At 36.6% G+C, this 25,341-nt stretch overlaps 1 protein-coding gene and 1 pseudogene across 1 annotated transcript in view; one reads left to right on the top strand and one right to left on the bottom strand.

Moving 5' to 3' along the window:
• Window positions 1-382: 382 nt before the first annotated feature.
• Window positions 383-4,561, bottom strand: LOC132098621 (nuclear factor 7, ovary-like; annotated as a pseudogene).
• Window positions 4,562-13,721: 9,160 nt separating this feature from the next.
• The window catches only part of LOC132099299 (pleiotrophin-A-like), a 28,335-nt gene continuing 16,715 nt past the window's right edge, over window positions 13,722-25,341 (top strand). The window contains exon 1 of the mRNA XM_059505734.1: window positions 13,722-13,761. The gene's annotated coding sequence lies outside the window, so the exon portion shown is untranslated. The remainder of the gene's footprint in view (window positions 13,762-25,341) is intronic.

The raw sequence follows: 25,341 nt of genomic DNA, 5'->3' as shown, positions 1-25,341 counted from the left end.
GCTATGGTTACCTCTTCAGGCTAACGATTTCAGTTCACAAGTTGGTATTTACCATCAGTTAACTTACTAGCTAAATTGATTAACACTCTATATTATGAAAAATTAGTGATAGCAGAAATTTCTTGACATATGCTGTAATTTTATGAAAAGATTTCCTAGAGTCATTGCATGAATAAAACAACACCCTCTCTCAGGTAGGCTATTTATTACAGTTAATGATTTACTTGTATTTACAGCCTGAGGGTTTCACTGTTGCAGGAATATGTCATCCTCCACTATACAATTACGAGGAATTCCACTAGAACACCAACACCACCCAACAATTATCTGCTAGAGGTGATGGCACCACACTGCATTTTACTTGCAAGTCAATAATATCAGATTAGTACACCAAGTAGTCTTTATTTTTTGTTCATTGATAATCACATTAAATAATTTGTTATATTTATAATGCTTCACCCTATACACTTAAACATTACTTGATTAAATAATCACTTAGCTTGATATACAGTGCCCCTAAAAACACTCATTACGTTGCATTTGAGGATTATCTTGGCTCGTGCACAAAACACAACATATGTACAAGAAATGTTGTGTTAGTTGTGGTTTACAATTTTTGTTTGTTTGAAAAGAAAATGTTAAGTGGGCTGATCGTATCTTCAGTACAGAAATATGGGAACACTTTATCTGGAAATCTATCAGTGTAGGTGCACAAAATCCTGTTTCTGGAAGGGTCGATGAATCTCAGCTCTCCTTCATCAAAGTCCAGCTGCAGTCGGATGATATTTGGCCTCTCATTGCTATTAATATTGCTGACAGGATCATTTCCTTGCTTGTATGTAGAATTCATGTAATGAAAACACCAAAAATGTTTCTTCGGATACAATTTGTAATTTTTTTTGCGGTCTACTTTTTCCGACACCACTCCCAGTGTCCAGTGACTGTTGTTTTTTACCTCCACGTCCCAGCAGTGCACACCTGAGCTGAAGCCCTGTGAGCCCAGCACTCCCACATACATTCTCTCTGGGTTATCAAACACACTCATTTTATTTTCCACGCAATGAACACTGGTGCGATCCTCTGACACCTGCAGTTTACTGGATGCTGTGTCTGGGTCCAGAGTCACAGGAGCTGAAACACAGATGACCGTAAACTACAGAGCTTTTCATCGCTCAACCTTTCTTTGGGTAAAATACATTGGGTATTTTCAATAATCACTGGGATCAGATCATATACATTCATGATGCTGAATAGAACATTTCAGAATCACACCCAGGTTCTTAATATCATATGACATCCATCGCTATACAGGTGCTGGTCATATAATTAGAATACCATCAAAAAGTTGATTTATTTCACTAATTCCATTCAAAAGGTGAAACTTGTACATTATATTTATTCATTAAACACAGACTGATATATTTCAAATGTTTATTTCTCTAATTTTGATGATTATAACTGACAACTAAATTACTGCAGCAATGCGGCGTTGCATGGAGTCGATCAGTCTGTGGCACTGCTCAGGTGTTATGAGAGCCCAGGTTGCTCTGATAGTGGCCTTCAGCTCTTCTGCATTCTTGGGTCTGGCATATCACATCTTCCTCTTCACAATACCCCATAGATTTTCTATAGGGTTAGGGTCAGGTGAGTTTGCTGGCCAATTAAGAACAGGGATACCATGGTCCTTAAACCAGGTACTGGTAGCTGTACGAAGGTGCTCTAAAACTTCCTGGTATACAGCTGTGTTGACCTCATAAAACACAGTGGACCAACACCAGCAGATGACATGGCATCCCAAACAATCACTGACTGTGGAAACGTTACACTGGACCTCAAGCCACGTGGATTGTGTGCCTCTCCTCTCTTCCTCCAGACTCTGGGATATCCAAAGGAAATGCAAAATTTACTTTCATCAGAGCACATAACTGTGGACCACTCAGCAGTAGTCCAGTCCTTTTTGAAGCGAGACGCTTCTGACGCTGTCTGTTGTTCAAGAGTGGCTTGACACAAGGAATGCGACAGCTGAAACCCATGTTTAGAGTGGTTCTTGAAGCACTGACTCCAGCTGCAGTCCACTCTTTGTGAATCTCCCCCACATTTTTGAATGGGTTTTGTTTCACAATCCTCTCTAGGCGGTTATATCTATTGTTTGTACACTTTTTTCTACTTCCTTCCCCTTCACCTCTCTATTAATGTGCTTGGACACAGAGCTCTGTGAACAGCCAGCCTCTTTTGCAATGACCTTTTGTGTCTTGCCCTCCTTGTGCAAGGTGTCAATGGTCATCTTTTGGAAAAACTGTCATGTCAGCAGTCTTCCCCATGATTGTGTAGCCTACAGAACTAGACTGAGAGACCATTTAAAGGCTTTGCAGGTGTTTTGAGTTAATTAGCTGATTAGAGTGTGGCACCAGGTGTCTTCAATATTGAACCTTTTCACAATATTCTAATTTTCCGAGATACTGAATTTGGGATTTTCCTTAGTTGTCAGTTATAATCATCAAAATTAAAATAAATAAACCTTTGAAACATATCAGTCTGTGTGTAATGAATTAATATAATATACAAGTTTCACTTTTTGAATGGAATTGGTGAAATAAACTTTTTGATGATATTCTAATTATATGACCAGCACCTGTATATAAACCCCTTATATAGGTTCACAACTTTTTAACTCGTCATGAAAATAGCCAAGGAAGCGATGTTAAAACACCAACCAATCATCAGTCAATATCAGTGTACTACTACCAATGAAAGACATTTCCATACATAAATTACATTCAGAATCTAAGCAGACGTTGTTACTTATGCTGTTCCACAATGTTCTGCATTTTGGCCCATGTGGTGTAGATCATTGTCTGAATGGGATAATGTTGATATTCCTGTAGTTCAGGGACTGTGTTTGCTCCTGATGTGTGTTGGAGTCTGTGTAGATAAACAGTAAGATATTTGGTGTTCACTGGGTAAAATGGGAGTGCAGCTATTACCAAATGCTAACTGGGAAAGACTCACCTTTTTAAAGTATCACTGTAATTCTGAATGAGAAATAAAAAAGCAATTAGTGCTCAGACATGAGGTTGAGCAATCATTGATCATGAACACTGATTATCAGATACACTTGCTTCAGATTACAGCTCTCTGATTGACTTTTGTCCTTGGGTTTATGTGTATCGTTGAGTATTTGATCTGTACCTGGAGAAATGTGATGTTTTCAGTTTCTATTTCCTGCCAGATGGCTGCCATCCTCTCAGACAGATATGATATCTCTGCATTGAGCTCCTTCATTCTCGCCTGTAGTTTCTCATCTTGAAGTTTCGTTTCTTTATGCAAGGATCTGATCCATTTCTCCTCCTCGTCTTTAAGAAACTGACGGAGCTTCTCAAATTCCTCCGTTATCTGGTTTTCATCCATACTGGTGCATTCCTGAAATGGTTTAAGCGCTTCTGTTAAGAATGTAAAAGTTCACTACTGATTACAAATCTAATGGTGTTCAAGCCAAGTTAGAATGATTGTAGACTTCCTAATTCGTGAATATAAACTTTCCGGGAGGATTTGAACATGCCATAATCTCTTACCTTATTGATCTCAACCTGTTTGACACAGCTCTCATGGGCTTTCTTGAGGACACCGAGTGTCGTCTGTAATCTGTTCATTTGTATCTTGAGATCCTCCTAGAATCACAGGACAAACTCTTAATAATGAGCTTGATGATGCCAAAAGACAGTCAGATCAGATTCCAAACTTCACGTACCTTTAAATTCCCAGCAGCCTCGTTGACAGGTGAACACTTGTGATCTTCGTGCTTCTTTGATGTGTAACAGACCACACAGATGGGCTGCTTGTCCACAAAGCAGAAGAGTTTGAACTTTTCTTCATGTTCTGGACAAACGTCTGCTGAAACAGCGGAGGGTTTTCTCTTTTTGAAGGACTCACAGAGTGCTCTGAACGCCAGGCTCTTGGTGGGTTCGTCGTGAGAGCATTCCTTCCGACAGACCGGACACCGCGGCACATCCTGAGTTGTCCAGAAACGCTGGAGACATTCCTCACACAAACTATGGCTACACTTCAAAGTGACCGGATCGGTGAAGACATCACAACAGATGAGACATGTCAAATCCTCTTCCAGGAAGGACAAAGCGTCTGCCATGACTGAAGTCAGTTCTCAGTAGACACACTTGACCAATATACCTTCTGATTGTAGAGAAGCAGACACTAGCTCTACTTATAAAACCAGTGAACTGTTCTTTGTACTGCTGTTGGAGATATTGTGTAACATGCTTTATCTGTCCCTCACACCCCACCCTTTCATTTCAGTCTGTTAACTTTCATTTCACTAGAAGCTTCATGTAAACAACTCCTCCCTCCAGAATATCACAGTAAAGCCAATAACAGTCACATGGAGCAGCTGCACCTGTTCGGCTTAAAGCCTTCCTTTAAACTGGGGTATACATTTTACATAAAGTCATTAGAAGCTACTAGTTACTTGTTTTCTTCATTTGGCTATCCATGTTTTATAAGACAAGATTTCTATGAAGTTATGCACTTATGATTAAACTAAGTTTAATAGTGCAGTGCACCAATGCTTAGTAATTCATTAGTGTCCAAAAGTCCTAGGAGTGAGTAAATAATGACAGGATTTCATTTCTGAGCTATTATTTAAAAGTTAGCAGGGGTTTAATCGAATAATATCACTAGAGTCACTAGATGGCAGTATGCATCCATGATATTTGACTTTACAGGGCATTTTCTAAATCATTTCACATTAGGTTTTCTTTAAAAGAAAATCAAAAAACCATAAGAGGTTCCCAAACAACAGCACCTTTATTATTATTATATTTTTTTTCCTGGTGTGCAAAAAGAAGTTGATTGTAGCTAAACTCTCTGGGTCCATGTGAGCATTTCCTTTGATTTCATTAGCTAGTTTTCCTCCAGCAGATGGTGTCTAAGAGTCCAACAGCTAAACAAAGATCAGTTCCTTGCATGGCACTTATTAATCACAGTGGGGTCCTGCAGCTGCTGCTTCTATACACTGTCATATGATTAAAACTTACTCTCCTTCATATCCTTGACTGTGATCTGTTGTTGCATGTAAAATAACCAATGCATCCTCGTTTTCCTTAGGAGAAAAAAAAAAGCACACGGGTTTGGAATGACAAGGGTGAATAGATGACAACATAATTTCCTTTATGATGTCAACTTTTCCTTTAATAAACAGAACAAAGCGAGAGATGTAGAGAGATATATGGCACAGACAGGCAGATCGGAGGCAGGAGCTGTGATATTTGAGGGGCACAGGTGTTTTTATGTGCGCTCATCTCCCAGGGCTCTCATGTACTGTCTGCAGCGCTTCATCCATGTGGGACGCAACGCTGCATCAAATCATCTACAACACTGCCGCAATTTGTTCGTTCACAAATATTGTGAATGTCAGTTTTCTTCCTCCTCTTTCACTCTCTCTCTCAAACAGTCCTTGCATCAGAACTGACAACACCTCTGTCCAAACTCCAGAGAGACAAGCACTGCAAGAGCTTTCAGTCCAAGGTAAACTGCTATGGGATGCTTTTTAACACCACAGTGTGTGTGCATGTGGATGGGTTAAATGCAAAGCACACAATTCAGAGTACGGGACACTGGCTACATTGGCTACACTTCACTTCTAAAATGTAATCTTTGATAGAATATAAATAATCATTAATTATACAATGTCTAAAGGCTTCTTTGCATGTCCTCCACATCTGTAGTGGCGAACCTTGGTGTATGCATAATGGGTGCATCTCATTTCAGCTTTCACACATGAATTCAGACCATCGCAGAAATTGGATTAAATGCACAATTTCACCAGATGGACCCGAGCTGCTTACAAAGTGCCAGTCACCTTTTCAGCCCATGTCTCATCTCTGTGTCGAACAGTGGGATATAAAGACAAACAGAACATCAATGCCAAGAGCAAAGATGCAAAGTTTTCTTAAAAGGGCTCTTGATATGCAGGTGCATCTGTCCTGGTTCTTGTGGGTTCTTCAAAACAGGCACACATTCATATCAAATTCTGCTCGTGTCTCACGTTAAAAAACACCTGAGATGAGAAAATGTTCTCACTCTGAAGCTATCCAAGATGTAGATGAGATAAGATTTAGAGAAATGTAGCATTGCATCACTTGCTCAGCAGTGAATGGGTGCCGTCAGAAAGAGACTCCAAAACAGCTGATAGTAAATAATGAATCAGGAATAAAATACATTGCAACTTGAGGAATATAGTTTTCCTCTGGTGGATGTTATATGGATTTTGACCAAACCCTGAGACGGAAGGCAAGTGTTCACCAACAAATAAAGCTCCAGACTCATGCTTTTTTTTTAGAGTTACATCAATTCAAGAAAACGGAGATGACAGGAGTGCAATTGAGCCGAAACGCTCACCTCTGCAATCTTACCTGTCTTTCAAAAAATACGCTTATAGGTTGTGTTCAGGAGATTAGTTTGTACCTAGAAATGTCTCACATTGTTTTTTTTTTTGTCCTTCCAGGGCAATATAGAGAAACTCGTGTTTTGTGCTGGCTGCATGGAGAAGCGAACAGGATCTCTGGGAGCACGTGGAGATTGGGTTTCAGAGCTCACGCTCGCTCCGTCTGGAGACAGGACACACGCACACAATCTGCTACAGAGTGATGAATTTCAACATCAAAGCGGACACAAAAACACACACGTACACATGCAATTATACTTAAAGCTGCTCTAAGCAATTTCTGTGCCGCTGGTGGCACCAAACCAAACGGCAAAATAACTGGATTCTTATGTTTTTCTGAAGCAAATTGCTTATATGCACAAGTGAAAAGGCTCTATACAGTGCATGTCTCTGTAGATATGGCTCGGTGTACTCAAGTATCTTTTTCACTTATTCATCTTTTTAGAAAAGTAATAACACGCCTATCTTCAGCAAGCCATGTGATATTCATGCCTAAATGGTGCACAAAAGTTGTGTTTTTAATAATAATGATCTGACGTGTTTATTGAGCAGCAAATCAGAATATTAGAATGATTTCTGAAGATCATGTGACACTGAGGACTTGGAGTAATGACGCTGAAAATATCTCTTTGATCGCAGGAATAAATTGCAGTTTAAAAGATATTCACATAGAAGACATATTTTAGAATTGTAAAAATATTTCTAAATTTTTAATGTATTCCTAAAAGAGACTCCTTTTTAAAGATATATATAAAAAAGGTTATTCCAAAACTTTTGACTGGTGCTGTAAAAATTTTCTATGAAATCAGAAATTCCAAGTCGAATGGAACACAATGTTGTTTTCAAGAATGTATTTAGAGGGACAGATTTACCTTTTTCTGTTCAAGCAGTGTCAGTCTGCACACGAGAACATGTGAAGATGGTTGTGTAAACTGTGTGTGTTTGAGGATGAATGAAGGGACGGAGGAAATTCATGGCTCAGGTAACCATATGGCCGCTGTTTCCCCGTGCGTGGGAAGATATAGACACGATCTGCTGCGATGCAAAGCAGGAACGCCTCATCTAGCAATTACAGCACGCAGCAGCAAGCCATAGGGACTTTATCTTTATTAAAGTTACACAAATGTCTCATATTTGTCTTGAGCAGACCAGACTCTTTCTCTCTTCAGATCAAATGCATCTTAAACCGAGCAATTTAAACACTTCCAGACCTATTTACTCTTCTCGGCAAGTCATTAAAGGCATTGGTTGAGTCTCTTAAAGAAATTCTTTATTACACTCGCAAAAGAGTTTCTAAGAAGCTACAATTGACTGAAAGAAAATAAAGTCTAATACATTTTAAACTAGGCTGCATCCCAACCCTAAATTTTTTATTATAGCAAGGACGGTCACGAAATTAAAATACATGATTTTTAATTAAATGAATTCACAAATATTACAACAAATGTACTTTAACATGAAAAAAATATATATGTACATATATATATATATATATATATATATATATATATATATATATATATATATATATATATGAATATTTGTTACATTAAAAATATGTATATTGCAAACACACATATATAAATATATGCATAAATATGATATATATTGTTCTTTTTCATTATTGTAATGAGATTTGGAAATATATGTGTGTGTATATAGATATATATAATTTATTAATTCTTACATAATATAAAACAACTGCTTATAAATGTAATATATTATTTTTATATATAATAAATGATAATTATATTTAATACAATATATACGTATAATTTAAATAAAATATTTTTTTAAATGTTTCTTATTATGAGAATTGTATATGCATACATGCATAAACATAATGTCATTTCTTGGACCAAAATGGTTTAATTTCTTATTTTACAATATTTGTTTATACTGGGAGGAGAAATAACATGACAGATAATTTTCAGCAAATATGTTGTGGTTTAGAAGACGCAGCGATTACAGAATGATGTGTTTATAATCCACTTTAACATGGTTTTATTATTCAGGAGATTAGAAACTGAGTAAGAAGTGTTAGTTAATACCATCCCTTGGCTGTCATGATTGATGTGTCTTTATAGATCTGACAGGAAGCAGATCATCCCTGAGATCCTCTTCCTAATATATGAGAGAAAGAGGAAGGGGAAACCTTGTCCAGTAAACCCTCATTGATTGGATCCGGCATTGCTGGACGTCTGTTGGTTCGATAAACGGCGACTCGCTGCGTTTGATTGTGATCTGCAGTGATGTATGTGCGGTTAATGGTTTGGTTGCTCTGTGGCTGGTGAAGGTCACACTTTATTGGGCTTCTCTCCTCAGCTTCTTGTTGAATCATTGACTCTTGATTTCACAGATCGCCGTGATTGTATATTACATGCAGCATGAACCGCTGAAGCTGAACTTAATAAATAAAGTCTCATTTCACTTACAAATGAAGAAAACGTAATGCACGTTTGGATTGCATCAATGCATTTAAAAAAATGACTATGCATGTCATTGCATGCATCTTCCTCTTTCTAAATCCAGCGTTTCACGTCCATTTTTGTGTTTTTCCGAACACAGAGCTGAATCTCTGATAATCTCCTTTGAATCTGATGACGAAGAGACTCTAGCAATAATATTCTTATAGCTTTATTGAAATTAAAAGAGCAACTTCATGTTGACTTTGCTAATATATAACCGGATTAAATGAAATCCTCCTCCTCCTCGTTTAATAACTCATTTGGGAGGAAGGATCGTGTTATTGAGTTCGAATGTCAGGTTTGGGATTGCCATGGAAATTAATGCACAATCCATGTGCGTCTAAGTATTTAAATATATAAGAGCTAATATATTCTGATTAATAATGCATGTGATTCATAACGAGCTCTGAGAAGTGTGCTCAAAGTTTAAAGCAGTGTTTAAAGAGACTGAAGTTTTTATTGTCTGTAATCCGGAGGATTATGTGGGCAGCGCTGAGGTTAGATTAGAGATTACAGTTGTGTAATCCAGCTCTGTTTAATAACACTTCATACTCTCAGTAATGGGATATTAGGATCGCATCCAGATCTCTCTTTCTCTCTCTCTCTCTGTGCATCTAGTTTTGCTTCAGTATTTTCTTAAGTTTTATTGTGTTTAATGTCGTCTGTTCAGTTTTGTTCATGGCTTATTAGGATGTGGATGTCACTCAACTTTTGTGTAATTTGACGACAAATCTGTGCCAAAATACTAGTGCAAACTCAGTTTGATTAATAGTGGAAATGTTTTCTTTCCTTTAGAAGTTGATGCATTAAGTCTGTGTAAGTTAAAGGAATAGTTCTTTTTATTTATTTAATATTTCATGCAAGTGCTCAAAAAAGATGCAAGCTTCACCTTTCTGCTGTTTTAGCCTCTGGCATTCTTGCATTACTGCACCGTAACATTTGACTCGAGTTTTTATATGAGTCAAAATGATTGTCTGTGGAAATGGACAGCATGTCACTGATGCAGTTTATTGGACGTCCTTTAATACAGCTGTGTGTGTGTGTGTGTGTGTCTACAGCGTTTTAAACTCTCAGTTTGACTTGGATCAGTGGAAAACAGCAGATTTCTGAGCACATGCAGGGAACTATGCAAAGCAACAGTCGCCTTGTGATTTTAATATTTGAACCGTTTTTCAATCACCACACACACACACACACACACACACACACACACACACACACACACACACACACACACACACACACATTTCTTTCCAAAAGTCCCAATTATTCAGAATCAGGCATCACATGGATGCGCCCGTCGGCCTACAGATTGTTTTTTGGCTGAATGAAGATTCAAAGTTTGGAGGAGGATTTTGGCATAAATCATTGTGAAGGTTTTACCCGTCCTTTCATTATCCGACTTTTAACAACAAGAGAAATCAAAGCGATGTGTGTGTGTGTGTGTGCGTGTTATCTTAGAGTTTAATTTGATTTCCTCTGCTTTTTCCGTCTTGTTTCCTTTAGTCGCTCTTTGTAAGAACCACACGGCGGATCGTGATCAACCAGGTACCACATACACGTTTACAATGGAAAGCAAATTATGTTAGACAGCCAGAAAATGAAGCAATTTATTTGAATCATGCAAAACTATTAGCTCATGTTCCTGCGGTTTCTGAGCTCTAACCATCGTGTACTACATTAATGAGATTTTGAGCTCAAAAAGACAAACATGGACTCATGAATACACGCAAGAGAGACAGAAAGACATGCATTGGTGAAGAGAGAGAGAGAAAGAGAGACAGCAGATTAATTGACTTTACAAGACTCTGATTTGATTAGTCGTATTTGAAGTGGTCATGAAATTATGATAAACTGTCACGCACATTCTGAATAATCTACAGTCAGACTAATGCATTACATTACTTAATTCAGATTTATTCAGATTCTTATTAATGAATATTTATTGCACATTATAAACACATTGCAAACTAATAAAGATGGTCATTTATGAGTGTTGCCACTTGAGGACGTTCATTACAGTGATTTGGTCAAGGTCACAGGGTTAAGATCACTTACCCGCCGTAATGGCCTCAAGTGGATTATTGTGTTCGTTTAAGGAGAAATTGGTCCTCTGTGTGTTGCATTGTGGGTAAACTCCGCTGTTGTATATGAGTCAGCAGTGTGACTTGTTTTGTTTGGACAGATTTAAAAAATTTTTTTTTAATAAAACGTAAACCATATATATTTAAAAAATAAAAGTATATAATAAGGAATATTTTTTTTATTTATTGTTTAATATTTTTTCATAATTTATATTATGTAATATTTTATTTTAAGATGTTTTGCTCTTCTTTCTGTCTTACTTCTTCTTAATTTTTCTCTTCCTACAACGTTTCTTTTTGGATCTATTTACAGTTTTAAAGATAAAAAAAAATCTTTCCTTTATATTATTTTCATCTTAAACAAAAAAAAAGTTCTTATATATATATATATATATATATATATATATATATATATATAGTCAAAAACAGTAATTAATAATTCTTACATGGCAGGGGTATTTCAAACTATATGACCAATGAAATATTTTGAAAACATTTGGACAACATGGACAATATATTAATATTTTCACTTGTTTTTAGTCATTAAATTAAAACTTTTTTCAAAACCTTATGAAACCGAAGATTTGATTTTTAACCAAAACTATGGACTTTTAAATGAGTTATTGCAGTTTTTAATCTTTTCATCCTTCTGCAGTGACCCATAATTTTTTTCCATTCCCCTCTAGAACATCAAGAACAGTAATTAGTAATTATTTAATATGCATTCAATTAAACGTTTGTAAATACTATTCCAAAACCATATGAAACCAAACATTCGATTTCTAAGAAAAACACTTGACTTTCTTTCAGTATTTTTCGTTTCATCCTTTCTTCTGCATTGACTTTTCATAAACGAAACCAACAGAAATGCAGATAAAGGATGCAGATAAGATGGATCTTATTAGTTATTGACCAAACTTTGAATACGTCTGAAGTGTGTGGAGTGATGCAAGTGAGTTTGTGTTGATGCATGTGAATGTGTGCAGACAGGAAGTGTTTCTATAGTATTCTGTCTGACGTAGGAGCATGAATTGGAGATTTCATTTGGTTTCATCATTTTTGGTTTCATCAAAGGCTGCTGAGGGCCCATGGATGGACGGCTTGGTTGTAAATAACAGCGTCCGTATTCAGATCAGAGGTTCGTGTGAGGCGACCTGATGCGCTCTGGGCTTTCCTCAAAAAGAAGGGAAGTAAAGAAACACATAGAGAGAGATAGAAAGATGGAGGGATACAGATGGAAGTGTATAATTCAGGAACAGGAAATGAGAGGATGATGGAGAGACGTGTTTCTGCAGGTGTTGAGAGCGTCTCTTTCCCTCACTGACTCTATTAATGTTTCATACTCAAGTGATTGTCTTCATGCGCCGTGTGTGTGTGTGTGTGTGTGTGTGTGTGTTTGAGGGATTTTTCTCTCTCACAGATGGATTCTCCAGCTGGACCGATGACTTTATTACAGATGTTTCGTGTAGCGCTCCTTTCATTGAGATCGAGGCTGATAGCGAGTCATTTAACTATTTGTGTTTTAACCATTACAGCCGGAGTCTAATTAGCTAACTAATAAGTCAGGTTCAGTGGCTTTGTGTTCATATGTTGTTGGCTGTTTGTGTGTATAGGATCTTTTTGCATTCAGCTGGAGCTTCTTCTGTCAGATCTTGTCTGATTGTGATCAAGTAAAGGTCAGAATAATATCTCCAGATGAACTCTTCCTGGACTGAAGCAGCTCAGCTTTACGTGATTCTCCATCGATCATGTTTTAGCGTCTCAAATCTGATCCGCAGGATCTTTTGAGAAGCTTTAGGAATATCAGCATCTGCAACACATTGTATATTTTTGCTCAGTCTCTGAATAAAACTGAGCTGACTTATTTTTCTCTTATTATCAGTCTATACGAGGCTTAAAAGCCCAATTATCTCTATTCATGTTGTTTGTCTAAAAGTTCAATAATATTATAATACACCGTTTATCATATAATGTTTTAAATCTCAGTTTTGTCACTTTTATTGTTTTTAATATATACAATATAATACACTTCTTTATTGTTTTGAAAATAAGTTTTATTGACATGATGCGAAAATCTCATTAACCCTAAAAAGTCATTTTCCTTGACTAAGTTTTAAATGGTCTGATAACAGTAATATATATATTTTTTTGTATTACAGTAATAGATATTATATAATGATTTAATATTACATTTTAATTTTAAATTGAGGTGTTTTTCCTCTATGTTCCCATAAAAGAATCATGCATCAAATATGATATAAAACAATGCAGATTTATTTGATAGATTTTGTCTGAAAGTCTTAGCATCGCTTTAGTGACTTTACTAGTGTGTGTCGAGGGAAACTTCATCGAGTGAAAGGTGCTGGAGTTTAATTTCACGCAGGAGACAGAATATATTCAGTGTGCTTTCAGACTTTTATCTGCGCTCTGACTGACAGACAGCTCTCTCAGCATCTCTCTTTCTTTCTCCTCTCGTCTGGAATGACCTTGTATTAATGAGTGTGTGATCACGAATCAATTGGGCTTTCAGCTCGCGGCAAATACACAAACAATCCCTCCCTCCACACACACACACACACACACACACACATATGCATTCAGTCTGCCGCTCTCACAGACACCGTTAGCACGGCTCTGTGGTGGAAATAGAAAGCTAGAGCTAAAGAGAGAGAGATAGGAGAATAAAAAAAAACAAAGAGGGCAAACAGGTGGAATTAGGAAGAGCAACAGCAAACTATTCCTCAGACTACAGGTACGTAGCTTTAAACCTCCGTCTTGAAGCTCAGAGTCACTGCAATGCGCTCGTTTAAAGCCATATATATATATATAAATATATATGAAATATAAAATAATGCAAGTTAAAGTTTTTAAAAAAAGTGTTACAGGTGTTTCTGCTCTGGTTGGAGAGCATGCATAATGATTATAGGCTCAGTGTTAGAGCTTCTACACAAAAATCTGTCCACAGGTGACATTTCACCTCAAAATCAAAACAATTATGCATTGCATTAAGAAAATAAATGCCTATTTATATGTTTTATGATATTAGATTTAGCATATCATTTACCTGAATCTTGATTTTCAGTCGATTCTAATTACTGTATATTTTATTACAGTACAAATACTGCATTGTTTATTTTTAAATATATATTTAAACATTAAATGTTACTTGTTTTAGTGTATTTTATTCTATTACAGTAATTGTTTGGAAATATGTTTCATTGTCAAGAAAATAATGTCAATGCAAAACAACATAATTTTTAAATTATAGTTATTTCGAATGTTGATTTTTATTTTATTTTAATTGTTATAATTTTTTTGTTACAGTGATAAATAATATACAGTGTTTTAAATTGACATTTTATTTATAAATTTAAATATTTTATATTTTTAAAATTAAAAAAAAATGTAAACGTGTAATATAACTTTGTTTTTAATATATGCTATATGTTATACATTATTTTAAATGATAGTAAATACAGATTATGTAAAAAAAATATTTTAAATTTAAATAATTTCGTAATGCAAAAACTTTTTAAGTTTATTTCGTTTTTCTGAATGTTGATTCTTATGAAAATCTAATCACTATAATCTTGTATTTTCTTTTCTATTACAGTAATACATATTACATAATGTTTTACATTTCAATTTTGTTTTTAAACTTAAATATTTCATATTATATATTGTTTTAAATACATGATTTGATATATTTTTTTTTGCATCAAAGGAAGGATATTTTGGGAAGATCTGAAAATGATGTCATAATGGAAAAAATATAATTAAATCTGAAATCTTCTATTACTGCAGAATATAATTTCTTATTTCTTTAATTGATTTTGGAGTGTTTTGTGAGTTTCACCCATCGATATTCTCGTGTGTTTTTTTACGTCCCCGAAGGGATGATGTAAATGACATTGTTATGCAGGAAAGCAAGCATGTCCTGTATAAACTTCAAAGCGTTTCCTTAGAAAAGCATTTAAATGGGTTTGCCGTGGTCCACCTTTTATCTGTGCGGCCCACATCTGTGCAGAAACATCCCCTCTGGGACGAGAGAGAGACAGAGAGAGATCAAGCCAAAGCAGCTAAACCAAGAGTGTTTTACCTTCCTCCTTATCAACACACATCTCATGCTCCTCTTCAGCTCACAGTGACAGGTGAAACCTCTGCAAATCTCAGCGGCTTACATCTGCTGTTTTCTCTCTCTTTCCTCCTTTTGAGAACACCTCGTGTGTGTCTGCATTCAGGCTTACACGTACAGGGCATTTGTGTGTGTTTAGAGAGGCCGTTTTTCCCAGGGTGGTGTGTGAAGTGGGTCGTTCCTGACTGGAATGAGAATAAGCGGGGTGCCGTGTGACTCTGTGAGCTCCGAGCTTTGGGCCTCAGTGCCACTGCTGTTGCCAGAACTAGTCCTGCTCAACTGAACAGCCACCAGCCAACCGTCTCTCGCCGTCCTTCACTCACTTCCAGGCTAAGTTATGACTCAATTATAAGGAAACGTGAGGCCAATATTATTTAGTTTTATAATGGAGTCTGTGCTGTTGATGGAGGTTAATCTGGATAATTTCCTATCATTTCTAATGAAAAAATAAAGGTTCTTTACTGGCTTGGATGTTTACTTAAAGAACCTTTAACATCCATGAAATCTTTACAATCCACAAAGGGTTCTTTATAGTGGAACAAGGTTATTTAGGTATAAGAAGCATATTTCCGCCCCCCCCCCCCAAAAAAAGTCGTTGTGACTAAATCTCACATTTTAGGCCTTTTACCCTTCAAAATTGCATGTTTGTATTTCACAATTTCGACCTATTTTCTCAGAATTGTGAGTTTATACACTTTATAAACAAAAGTATTGGGACACCTCTTCTTTAGAACAGAAAAAGCCACTTCCAAAACTGTGGCAACAAAGATGGAAACATATTTTTTTCTCCTGTTTACGAGTTTACTAATCTCAATTCTGATTTATTCTCATGTTTGCAAGTTTATTTCTCACAATTCAGACTTTTTTCTCATGTTTCTGAGTTTCTTTCTCGCAATTCAGACTTTTTTCTCACATTTGCGAGTTTCTCACAATTCTGACTTTTCTCACGTTCGCGAGTTTCTTTCTCGCTATTCAGACTTTTTTCTCACGTTTCCGAGTTTCTTTCTCGCAATTCAGACTTTTTTCTCACGTTTGTGAGTTTCTCACAATTCAGACTTTTCTCACATGTGCGAGTTTCTCATTATTCAGACTTTTCTCATGTTTGCGAGTTTCTCATTATTCAGACTTTTCTCACGTTTGCGAGTTTCTCATTATTCAGACTTTTCTCACGTTTGCGAGTTTTTCACAATTCAGACTTTTCTCACGTTTGTGAGTTTTTCACAATTCAGACTTTTCTCACGTTTGTGAGTTTTTCACAATTCAGACTTTTCTCACGTTTGTGAGTTTTTCACAATTCAGACTTTTCTCACGTTTGCGAGTTTCTCACAATTCAGACTTTTCTCACGTTTGCGAGTTTCTCATTATTCAGACTTTTCTCACGTTTGCGAGTTTCTCACAATTCAGATTTTTCTCACGTTTGCGAGTTTCTCATTATTCAGACTTTTCTCACGTTTGCGAGTTTTTCACAATTCAGACTTTTCTCACGTTTGCGAGTTTCTCACAATTCAGACTTTTCTCACGTTTGTGAGTTTTTCACAATTCAGACTTTTCTCACGTTTGTGAGTTTTTCACAATTCAGACTTTTCTCACATGTGCGAGTTTCTCATTATTCAGACTTTTCTCATGTTTGCGAGTTTCTCATTATTCAGACTTTTCTCACGTTTGCGAGTTTCTCACAATTCAGACTTTTCTCACGTTTGCGAGTTTCTCATTATTCAGACTTTTCTCATGTTTGCGAGTTTCTCATTATTCAGACTTTTCTCACGTTTGCGAGTTTCTCACAATTCAGACTTTTCTCACGTTTGCGAGTTTCTCACAATTCAGACTTTTCTCATGTTTGCGAGTTTCTCATTATTCAGACTTTTCTCACGTTTGCGAGTTTCTCACAATTCAGACTTTTCTCACGTTTGCGAGTTTCTCATTATTCAGACTTTTCTCACGTTTGCGAGTTTCTCATTATTCAGACTTTTCTCACGTTTGCGAGTTTCTCACAATTCAGACTTTTCTCATGTTTGCGAGTTTCTAACAATTCAGACTTTTCTCACGTTCGCGAGTTTCTTTCTCGCAATTCAGACTTTTTTCTCACATTTGCGAGTTTCTCACAAATCAGACTTTTCTCACGTTTGCGAGTTTCTTTCTCGCAATTCAGACTTTTTCTTATGTTTCTGAGTTTCTTTCTCGCAATTCAGACTTTTTTCTCACGTTTGCGAGTTTCTCACAATTCAGACTTTTCTCACGTTTGCGAGTTTCTCACAATTCAGACTTTTCTCACGTTTGCGGGTTTCTCATTATTCAGACTTTTCTCACGTTTGCGAGTTTCTCATTATTCAGACCTTTCTCACGTTTGCGAGTTTCTCATTATTCAGACTTTTCTCATGTTTGCGAGTTTCTCATTATTCAGACTTTTCTCACGTTTGCGAGTTTCTCATTATTCAGACTTTTCTCACGTTTGCGAGTTTCTCATTATTCAGACTTTTCTCACGTTTGCGAGTTTCTCACAATTCAGACTTTTCTCACGTTTGCGAGTTTCTCACAATTCAGACTTTTCTCATGTTTGCGAGTTTCTCATTATTCAGACTTTTCTCACGTTTGCGAGTTTCTCACAATTCAGACTTTTCTCATGTTTGCGAATTTCTCACAATTCAGACTTTTCTCACGTTTGTGAGTTTTTCACAATTCAGACTTTTCTCATGTTTGCGAGTTTCTCATTATTCAGACTTTTCTCACGTTTGCGAGTTTCTCATTATTCAGACTTTTCTCACGTTTGCGAGTTTCTCACAATTCAGACTTTTCTCACGTTTGCGAGTTTCTAACAATTCAGACTTTTCTCACATTCGCGAGTTTCTTTCTCGCAATTCAGACTTTTTTCTCACATTTGCGAGTTTCTCACAAATCAGACTTTTCTCACGTTTGCGAGTTTCTTTCTCGCAATTCAGACTTTTTCTCATGTTTCTGAGTTTCTTTCTCGCAATTCAGACTTTTTTCTCACATTTGCGAGTTTCTCACAATTCAGACTTTTCTCACGTTTGCGAGTTTCTTACAATTCAGACTTTTCTCACGTTTGCGAGTTTCTCACAATTCAGACTTTTCTCACGTTTGCGAGTTTCTCATTATTCAGACTTTTCTCACGTTTGCGAGTTTCTCATTATTCAGACTTTTCTCACGTTTGCGAGTTTCTCACAATTCAGACTTTTCTCACGTTTGCGAGTTTCTTACAATTCAGACTTTTCTCACTGTAACGATAAAACCTTCATATTCATCCGGAAGAAGGAGGCGGGAACCGGCGGACAATCAAAAACATTTTAATAACAAAATAAACACAAAACAGCGCACCAGCCCCTCACGGATGACTGGTGCGCATAAAATAAAACCCAAAACACAACTAAAAGCCCAGGCCTGGTCCTCTCTCCAATCACTCCCCCGGCCTCGCTCCCATGTCCCTCGGCCCCGCCTCACTCGTCACATACCCCCATCGCCCCTCGCAGGCCGGGGGGTACTCCCGAGACTGCGCTCTACTCCCCCCCCCCCCCTCCCTCCGGGGGGGCCGCTCCCGGGGACCTGCGGGAACCTGGGGGTAGGACAGGCGAGGCGAGAGAAAAAGGAGATGGAAGGAGGAGCGACAGAGACGAGAGAGGGGAGAGAGGGAAAAAAAAAAAAAAATTCCGGTTCCCAGACGCACTGCTGCTCGGCCCTCTACCGGCTGGGCGATCTCCTCCGCGGTGCCTGGCGGTGGCACTGGACGGCCCTCGGCGGACGGCACGACACCCCTCCGCCGCCCGGTGGACGGCGACGGCTCCTCCGGTTTTGGGCAGCCGGCAGGAGTCCCCCGTTCCCTGCTCCTCCCCGTTCCGGCGGATGGCAGCAGGCTCCGGCCACCTGGCGAACGGCGCCGACTCCTCCGCTCCCTCACGGACGGCAGCCGTCTCTCCACATCGTGGGCGGCCGGTAGCGAGCTCGCCCGTCCCCGGCAACTCGCTCCAGCCCACCGCCTCGAGCGTCCATGGCGGCACACTCCTCGCCAGCTCGTTGGCACCGCGGATTCACCACAGCGGCGAGGGATCTTCAGCAGCGCGTCCCTCCCTCTCCCGGGCTTCGGCACCACTGTAACGATAAAACCTTCATATTCATCCGGAAGAAGGAGGCGGGAACCGGCGGACAATCAAAAACATTTTAATAACAAAATAAACACAAAACAGCGCACCAGCCCCTCACGGACGACTGGTGCGCATAAAATAAAACCCAAAACACAACTAAAAGCCCAGGCCTGGTCCTCTCTCCAATCACTCCCCCGGCCTCGCTCCCATGTCCCTCGGCCCCGCCCCACTCGTCACACTCACGTTTGTGAGTTTTTCACAATTCAGACTTTTCTCACGTTTGCGAGTTTTTCACAATTCAGACTTTTCTCACGTTTGCGAGTTTCTCACAATTCAGACTTTTCTCATGTTTGCGAGTTTCTCACAATTCACTTTTTTTCACTTTTGCGAGTTTCTTTCTCACAATTCAGAATTTTTTCACTTTTGCGAGTTTCTTTCTCACAATTCAGAATTTTTTCACTTTTGCGAGTTTCTTTCTCGCTATTTAGACTTTTTTGCTAGTTTCTCACAATTCAAACATTTCTGACGTTTGCGAGTTTCTCACAATTCAGACATTTCTCACGTTTGCGAGTTTCTTTCTCACAATTCAGACTTTTCTCACATTTGCGAGTTTCTCACAATTCAGACATTTCTCACGTTTGTGAGTTTCTTTCTCAAAATTCAGACTTTTTTCATGTATGCGAGTTTCTTTCTCACAATTCAGACTTTTTTCATGTTTGCGAGTTTCTCACAATTCAGATTTTTTCACTTTTGCGAGTTTCTTTCTCACTATTCAGACTTTTTGCTAGTTTCTCACAATTCAGACTTTTCTCACATTTGCGAGTTACTCACAATTCAGACTTTTCTCACGTTTGCGAGTTTATTTCTCACAATTCAGACTTTTCTCACGTTTGCAAGTTTCTTTCTCACAATTCAGATTTTTTTTTAATATTTGCTAGTTTATTTCTCACAATTCAGACTTTTTTCACACATTTGCTAGTTTCTCACAATTCAAACATTTCTGACGTTTGTGAGTTTCTCACAATTCAGACATTTCTCACGTTTGTGAGTTTCTTTCTTGCAAATCAGACATTTTTCACGTTTGTGAGTTTCTTTCTTGCAAATCAGACTTTTTTCACGTTTGAGAGTTTCTTTCTCACAATTCAGACTTTTTTTACGTTTACGAGTTTCTTTCTCACAATTCAGACTTTTCTCACGTTTGCGAGTTCTTTTTAATAAGAACTGATCACTGAAATGTTCTCAGGGGGTTAACCAGAAATGGTTTTTCAGTGGCTTCGCTGTGAAAGCTCCCTTCTGAACCTTTATTTCAGGAGTGTGAGATCAGCTGACGTTGTCAGTGGAGATTAATCTCCCATGGGTCTAGTTCACTATGTGGGAAATGGTGGTTTTATACATATCCACACACAAAAGCATGCTTGGTAGAGGTGCAGGGGGTTTGTTGCATTTCTCTGTCTGTTTAGTTCGATTCCCTCTTTTCATTCAAGCAGTTTGAGGCCGCTTTCTCATAGATTGGGTCGGTAAGGTGCAGGAGGCCAATGGAGAATAACAGCCCTGCTTGTGTAAGTAACACAAACACACACAGAGTTTGGATACTCAGAAAGATGCTCCATGGAAACACACACACACACATGTTGTTCTCTTTCCACCGGATTGATCCTGGAGCTGGTGATTCGGTGGGGAAAACGCAGACCTCGGTCTGAACTGACACACGACTCCATTGACTTGACTGACGATGGTGATGATGTAACCAATGGTGTTACGAAACAAACTCGGTGGTCTGTGGTTACACAAGTTTTATTCTTAGCTTTGGAACAAACACTACTGAAGTTTGGATTTAATTTTTTTGAAAGAAGTCTCTTCTACTCACCAACCTGATTTGATCTAAAATACATTAATTGTGCTAACTGTGTCAAATTATTACAGTTTAAAATACCTGTTTTCAATGGGAATATATAGTAAAGTGTAATTTATTTCTGTGATGCTCCGCTGTATTTTCAGCACAATTACTCCAGTCTTCAGTTTCACATGATCTTCAGAAATCATTCTGATGTGATGATGATTTGCCGCTCAAGAAACATTTCTGATCATCAATGCTAAAGATCGTTATTGGAATATACTTTAAAATGTAATTTATTCCTGTGATGCAAAGCTGAATTTATGGAAACAATGTTTTCAGGATTCTTTGATAAATAACGTTCAAAGAAAAAGCATTTATTTTGAAATAATAAAGATCTATTGTAACATTACAAATGTCTTTACGGTCACTTTTGATCAAACTTTTGAATGGTGGCGTACTACAGTTCACACAAAAACATTAAGCAGCAAAAACTATTTTCAACATTGAACATTGATGAAAATAGATTTTTGTCTAAACGCCGAGTTCACTCTGGGTTTTCTCCCTAGAGAGCCACTGAATGAGCACTTTTACTTATCCGAGAAACTGCTCTTCCCATCATGCACTCCTCCGTTGGCTCACCCTGCTGTAAAGTGTCTCACAGCTGATTATTGATCTCCTGCACATTCGTCTCACCTGGATCCCCCCGACTGTCTCTCGCTCGCTCTCTGTCTGTCTTTGTGTTTGTGTCCCTGCGGGAAAGCTGGGTTGTTTGTGTTTGTCTAATGAAGTGAGATGATTGTCTCTCAGTATGAAGTCACCCGAGACTGAAAGAAAAGAAGCAGTGAAGTAAGTGGAGTGATTGACAGACTGAGCCACTCAATGGCTGTTAATGAACACACATTAGTTCTGTTTAAAACAGATTTCAGGAGAGAATTGTCTCACTAGAAATTTTTCAAAGATGCACGTTTTATGTTAAAATTCTTTCTCAAATCACATAAGATACAATAAATGTAATTCTGCTGTATGACCAGGGTTATTACAGATAACTAAAACCAAACATTAGTCACCAACATAACTGAAATAAAATATAAAAAAGCTTAGAATATTATTTCAGCGATTTATCATTTTCATTTAGTTAAGTTTAAGTAGTCAAATAACTACACTGTAAAACCTGTTTTTTTCCCCAAAAAATTATTACAGTATGTTTTACAAGAAAATACCATTTCAGTTTTTTTTATATAAATTTTTATATTTCGCTTTTAACTCAATGTGTTGTTCTTTGTAATTATTTGAGAAATGTATTAGCAATTTCTGAGTTATAGTTGCTTTAAAGTATATATAAAAAATGTTTCAGTGTAAAATCCAAAGAAAAATGTATATAGACATGTTTAAAAAAAAAAAAAAAAAAAAAACACAACAAAAAAATCGGAATGAAAGCAAAACATAAAAAATGAAACAAATTCAAAAATATTGATAACAAACAAACAATAACTCAAAAACTAAAATAGTGTCTGATACTAAAAGCAGGATGTTCAGAGATTAATAAATAAATAAGTAGAGCCCTTTTATCCATCAGTGCTGATTGGATCATGAAAAGTGGGAGTTACACGTGGAGGGGCGGGGCTTAAATGAGGAATCTACAATTCTAAAAAGATCATTAAATAAGTATAAAAATAGTTCATACAACTAGTAGAGAAAAAAGTGTATTTTTTTTTTTTTACAAATAAATCAATAAAAAAGGAAAAAATATTTTTTTTTAATAAATAATAAAAAATGTGATCAAATAAATAAAGACTAAAACTATATTTAAATAAACAAATAAATTGAAATATAAAAATGAAATAAATGAAATAAAACAAACAAATGATAACATTTTTATTATAGTTTAATTAGAGTCCGTGAAAAAAAAGAGAAAGCAAGAGAGAGAAAAAATAAAGTATATAGATAATTTTTTGAAATATAAATAAATATAAAATATAAATATAGAAACTTTTTTGATTGGAATATAAAAGGTGGGTGTGGCTTAAATGGGGGATTGATGATGTCAGCCAAAAAATGAAAAGTCGTTACAGTCAAGCAAATTTTGTTTTGATTTAAAATATTTTTTATGAATCATCCACAATAAGACCATTGATTAGGAAAGTAAACACAGTCAGTTCTGTTGTAATGTTGATTTTGGAGTAGAAATCTACATCTGTATATGAGAAACAAATGACGTGGAGAAGAGATCTTTTAAAACAGATCAATTAAAGACACCGTGAGACTCGAATCCCTTTTATTATTTTCTGGTGTTTCAGCTTCAGCTCAGAGACAAACAGCACTAATTAATAACACACAGATCCGTCTGTTAACAGCTGGAGAGAGATGGAAAGTTTGTTGCAAACTGAATTATTAAAGATGATGTGCATTTTCCCCTTGACACTTTGCTGAGAGACTGGATGTCAGCCGAGGGGAAACTTTCACTTGTTTTGGTGAGATGTTGGATGTGTTTTGCTGGTGTTCAAGAGCAACATTTCTCAGCCTTGTAAGCCAGATTTCTGGCTCAAGCTGACGTGCAGTGCTCAAAATTCGACGCCTGATTCAATGCTGTTGCTAGTAGTTCAGTTCAGAAAATATCTTTTTTTTTTCTTAGTGTGAAGAACATTTCAATAATCTAAAAACATTTTGTCACTCTAAAAAATAAAGGTTCCAATGTTGTGAATTATTTTCATTTATTTTTTACTTGGAATAAAAAAATACTCTGTTCGAATTGTATTCTAGCACAGGTTGTTTTTTTTATTTTTTATTTTTTTTTATTTTTTTTTTAACAAGTGGTTCTCTGGAAAAATCTAGAGAGAGAAAAAAACATTGCAAAAAATTAATATATATTTTTTTAAAGAATCAAAAATTTGATTAAAATGTTAAAAATAGATTTAAATAAATTAAACTAGATTAAAATAAATAATACCCATACCACTTTTGTACTAGTTAGAAGTGACTAGAAAAAACATTGTGAAATTTTTTTAAATATTTAATATATAAAAAACAAAGACTGCAAAAGAGGATTTTCTGAGTGATGCATGCATCAAGAACTTTTTCCCCGAAGATGCAATGGAAAGATTCCATGGGTGCTGGAGGCTCTTAATGGAAACATTGTTTCTTATAAAGATCTGTATTTTTAAGAGTGTGTAGGTGTGTGTGTGTGTGTGCATGAGATCATTATGCAGAGGGAATGCTGTCTATATGGGGGGTGGACAGAGCGTCTGTAATCTCAGCTAATAGGCTGCTGTACACTAATGGCAGACGCAGTGGGCCAGAATAAGCGTTTAATAGCAGTGACGGACACACACACACACACACACACACACTCGGGTGGGAGCGTAATGCACATCTAATCTTAAGAGCTTCTGTAGTGAACACAGATAATAAAAGAGACGCTGCTCTAATGTTACGGCCCACATTTATTTTTTATTGTCTCTGTATTTCTGCACAAACCTCTCTGAGGCCCTCGAGTCATTACGGCTGACACCCAATTAAAGAAGGTCCAGCCGATGCTCCGGGGAAATTATGGATTAGACCCAATCAGTTTGTTTGTTGATTTCATGGGCTTTTATAGCATTAGTACCTGAAGCACGTAAACGGTTAATGACTGATGGTTTGTGACTAAAGGAAGAGGTCAGCCGAACTTCTGCAGTGGACATGAAAGGAGAGGATTCTGGGAAGGAATCTGGAGTTCACACAACAACAGTTCAAAGTGAGCATCAAGCTGGAAAAAAAATAAATAATTCCATTTAACTTGTATTCTAATATAATAATATAATAATAATATAATGTAATATAAAATGTGTTCATTTATGTATATGCATATAAACATTTGAGCAAAACTGTAAAATGAAATAAAATAAATAGTGAAAACATTATTAATAAAAACATTTAAATAAGTAAATAAATGTAACATATAATTGTTCTAAATATATATAAATATTATCCTTATAACTTGTATTCTAGATTTAAAAATAATAATAATAATAATAAATGATAAAGATTTAGTGAAATTAAATAAATAATTAATGAATAATAAAATTAAAACAAATAAATAATACAAACGTGATTTAAATAAATACAAAAAATAGATTCACACGAATAAACTGAAAATAGATTAAAATATATAAATAAATTATACAAACTAGATTTTAACAAACAAAAATAAAGCAAATAAAGCTAAAGTACTATAGTGAGTAGAAAATGCCTTAAAATAAATACCAAATAAAATTTTACACATGATGA

Source organism: Carassius carassius, chromosome 22 (genome assembly GCF_963082965.1).
Source record: "Carassius carassius chromosome 22, fCarCar2.1, whole genome shotgun sequence".
In the NCBI taxonomy this organism is placed as follows: domain Eukaryota; kingdom Metazoa; phylum Chordata; class Actinopteri; order Cypriniformes; family Cyprinidae; genus Carassius; species Carassius carassius.
Note: the sequence above shows the minus strand (reverse complement) of the source record. Positions and strands in the feature narration are given on the sequence as shown.